The 4,148-nt window shown below is 43.5% G+C and overlaps 1 non-coding gene across 1 annotated transcript; it reads left to right on the top strand.

Annotated features, from left to right (window-relative positions):
- The first annotated feature begins 3,367 nt into the window (after positions 1-3,367).
- LOC112760325 (small nucleolar RNA R71) lies at positions 3,368-3,475 on the top strand. Its single transcript, XR_003180771.1, has one exon. It is a non-coding gene; the product is annotated as a small nucleolar RNA R71 (small nucleolar RNA).
- The last annotated feature ends 673 nt before the right edge of the window (positions 3,476-4,148 follow it).

Genomic DNA, 4,148 nt, shown 5'->3' with positions numbered 1-4,148 from the left:
CCCTCTATGTCAATCCCAGCTGAATTGCATAGGTGGCAAATGAGGTGAGGAAAGGCTAACCTTGCCATGGTAGAGGACTTGTCAGCCACCTTGTAGAGTTCTTGAGGTATAATCTCATGAACTTCCACCTCTTCTCCAATCATGATGCTATGGATCATGATGGCCCGGTCTATAGTAACTTCAGACCGGTTGCTAGTGGGAATGATTGAGCATTGAATAAACTCCAACCATCCTCTAGCTATAGGCTTGAGGTCCAATCTTCTTAGTTGAACCGGCTTGCCTTTGGAGTCAATCTTCCATTGAGCTCCTTCTACACATATGTCCATAAGGACTTGGTCCAACCTTTGATCAAAGTTGACCCTTCTTGTGTAGGGGCGTGCGTTCTCTTCCATGTATGGCAAGTTGAACGCCAACCTCACATTTTCCGGACTAAAATCTAGGTATTTCCCCCGAACCATTGTAACATAGTTCTTTGGATTCGGGTTCCTACTTTGATCATGGTTCTTGGTGATCCATGCATTAGCATAGAACTCTTGAACCATTAGGATTCCGACTTGTTGGATGGGATTTGTTAGAACTTCCCAACCTCTTCTTTGAATTTCATGTCAGATCTCCGGATACTCATTTCTTTTGAGTTTAAAAGGGACCTCAGGGATCACCTTCTTCTTGGCCACAACATCATAGAAGTGGTCTTGATGGGATTTGGAGATGAATCTTTCCATCTCCCATGACTCGGATGTGGAAGCTTTTATCTTCCCTTTCCCTCTTCTAGAGGATTCTCCGGTCTTAGGTGCCATCAATGGTAATGGAAAAACAAAAAAGCTATGCTTTTACCACACCAAACTTAGAATATTGCTCGCCCTCGAGCAATAAGCAAAAGAGTAGAAGAAGAAGAAAAGAAATATGGAGAGGGAGAGGGAGATGTGGTTTCGGCTAAGTAGAGTGTAGAGGGGTGTGTTGTGTGAATTTGGTGAAGAATGGAGGTCTTTATATAGGGAATGGAGGGGGGGTCAAGGTTCGGCCATATGGGTGGGTTTGGGTGGGAAATTGGTTTTTAATTTTGAAGGTAGGTGGAGTTTATGAGGTAGGTTTATGGGGAAGAGTGGATGGATGTGAGTGGTGAAGGTTTAGTGGGGAAGAGAGATTGAGGTGATTGGTGAGGGGTTTTTAGGGAAGAGTGTTTATGGGGTTGTGTGAAAGAGAGTGGTGAGAAGAAGTGAGTGGAGGTAGGTGGGGATCCTGTGGGGTCCACAGATCCTGAGTGGATCCTGTGGGTCCACAGATCCTGAGTGGATCCTGTGGGGTCCACAGATCCTGAGGTTTTCAAGGATTTACATCCCTGCACCCCTTAGGCATGTAAAAATGCCTTTGTATCCAACTCTGGGCGTTCAGCGCCAGGTTGGTGGCCATTTTGGGCGTTCAACGCCCATTTGTGTGCCATTTCTGGCGTTCAGCACCCAGAAGCTGCCCATTTTGGGCGTTCAGCGCCAGAACCATGCTCTGTTCTGGCGCTGAACGCCAGACAAATGCTCCTCCAGGGTGTGATTTTTCTTCTGCTGTTTTTGATTCCGTTTTCAATTTTTCTATTTATTTTGTGACTCCACATGATCATTAACCTAAGAAAACATAAAAATAAGAATTAGATAAACATTGGGTTGCCTCCCAACAAGCGCTTCTTTAATGACAATAGCTTGACAGTGGGCTCTCATGGAGCCTCACAGATGTGCAGAGCTTTGTTGAAACTCTCCAACACCAAACTTAGAGTTTGGATATGGGAGTTCAACACCAAACTTAGAGTTTGACTGTGGGGGCTCTGGTTGACTCTGCTTGGAGAGAAGCTTTTTCTGCTTCCTCTCCATAGTTACAGAGGGAGATCCTTGAGTTTTAAACACAAGGGAGTCCTCATTCCATTGAAGGACTATTTCACCTCTGTCAACATCAATCACAGCTCTTGCTGTGGCCAGGAAAGGTCTTCATAGGATGATGGATTCATCCTCTTCCTTTCCAGTATCCAGGACTATGAAATCAGCAGGGATGTAAAGGCCTTCAACCTTTACTAATACGTCCTCTACTTGTCCATAAGCCTGTTTTCTAGAGCTGTCTGCCATCTCTAATGAGATTTTAGCAGCTTGCACCCCATAGATTCCCAATTTCTCTATTACAGAGAGGGGCATGAGGTTTATTCCTGAACCAAGGTCACACAGAGCCTTAAAGATCATGGTGCCTATGGTACAGGGTATTATGAACTTTCCAGGATCCTGTCTCTTCTGAGGCAATGTCAGTTGATCCAGATCACTTAGTTCATTGATGAACAAGGGAGGTTCAACTTCCCAAGTATCAATGCCAAATAATTTGGCATTCAGCTTCATGATTGCACCAAGAAACTTGGCAGTTTGCTCTTCAGTAACATCCTCATTCTCTTCAGAAGAGGAATACTCATCAGAGCTCATGAAGGGCATAAGGAGGTTCAATGGGATCTCTATGGTCTCTAGATGAGCCTCAGAGTCCCTTGGTTCCTCAGAGGGAAGCTCCTTATTGACCATTGGACGTCCCAGGAGGTCTTCCTCCTTGGGATTCACGTCCTCTCCTCTCCTCACAGGTTCGGCCATGGCGCTATGTCAATGGCCTTGCACTCTCCTTTTGGGTTCTCTTCTGTATTGCTTGGGAGAGTACTATGAGGGATTTCAGTGATCCTTTTACTCAGCTGGCCCACTTGTGCTTCCAGATTTCTAATGGAAGACCTTGTTTCATTCATGAAACTTACAGTGGCCTTAGATAGATCAGAGACTAGATTTGCTAAATTAGAAGCATTTTGTTCAGAGTTCTCTGTCTGTTGCTAAGTTGATGATGGAAAAGGCTTGCTATTGCTAAACCTGTTTCTTCCACCATTATTAAAGCCTTGTTGGGGCTTTTGATCCTTCCATGAGAAATTTGGATGATTTCTCCATGTTGAGTTATAGGTGTTTCCATAAGGTTCACCTAAGTAATTTACCTCTGCTATTGCAGGCTTCTCAGGATCATAGGCTTCTTCTTCAGAAGATGCCTCTTGAGTACTGTTGGATGCAGCTTGCATTCCATGCAGACTCTGAGAAATCATATTGACTTGCTGAGTCAATATTTTGTTCTGAGCCAATATGGCATTCAGAGTATCAACTTCAAGAACTCCCTTCTTCATAGGCGTCTCATTACTCACAGGATTCCTTTCAGAAGTGTACATGAACTGGTTATTAGCAACCATGTCAATGAGTTCTTGAGCTTCTGCAGGCGTTTTCTTTAGGTGAATGGATCCACCTGCAGAGGTATCCAATGACATCTTTGATAGCTCAGATAAACCATCATAGAATATATCCAGGATGGTCCATTCTGAAAGCATATCAGAAGGACACTTTTTGGTCAACTGTTTGTATCTTTCCCAAGCTTCATAGAGGGATTCACCTTCTTTCTGTCTGAAGGTTTGAACATCAGCTCTAAGCTTGCTCAGCTTTTGAGGAGGAAAGTACTTGGCTAAGAAAGCCGTGACCAGCTTATCCCAAGAGTTCAGGCTGTCTTTGGGTTGAGAATCCAACCATAATCTAGCTCTGTCTCTTACAGCAAAAGGGAAAAGCATGAGCCTGTAGACTTCAGGATCTACTCCATTAGTCTTAACAGTATCACATATCTGCAAGAATTCAGTCAAGAACTGAAAAGGATCTTCAGATGGAAGTCCATGAAACTTGCAGTTCTGCTGCATCAGAGAAACTAATTGAGGTTTCAGCTCAAAGTTGTTTGCTCCAATGGCAGGAATGGAGATGCTTCTTCCATGTAAATTGGAATTAGGTGCAGTAAAGTCACCAAGCATCTTCCTTACATTATTATTATTTTCGGCTGCCATCTCCTTTTCCTGTTCGAAAATTTCTGAAAGGTTATCTCTGGATTGTTGTATTTTAGCTTCTCTTAATTTTCTCTTCAGAGTACTTTCAGGTTCTGGATCTGCTTCCACAAGAATGTTCTTATCCTTGCTCCTGCTCATATGACAAAGAAGAAGGCACAGAAAAATAATAATAATAATGGAGATCCTTTATACCACAGTATAGGGATTCCTGTGTGAGTAGAAGAAAAGAGGGGGAGACAAAGAATGTGATGTAAAGGAAGAAACACAACTGTACCGA

Source organism: Arachis hypogaea, chromosome 16 (assembly GCF_003086295.3).
Source record: "Arachis hypogaea cultivar Tifrunner chromosome 16, arahy.Tifrunner.gnm2.J5K5, whole genome shotgun sequence".
Taxonomy (NCBI): domain Eukaryota; kingdom Viridiplantae; phylum Streptophyta; class Magnoliopsida; order Fabales; family Fabaceae; genus Arachis; species Arachis hypogaea.
Note: the sequence above shows the minus strand (reverse complement) of the source record. Positions and strands in the feature narration are given on the sequence as shown.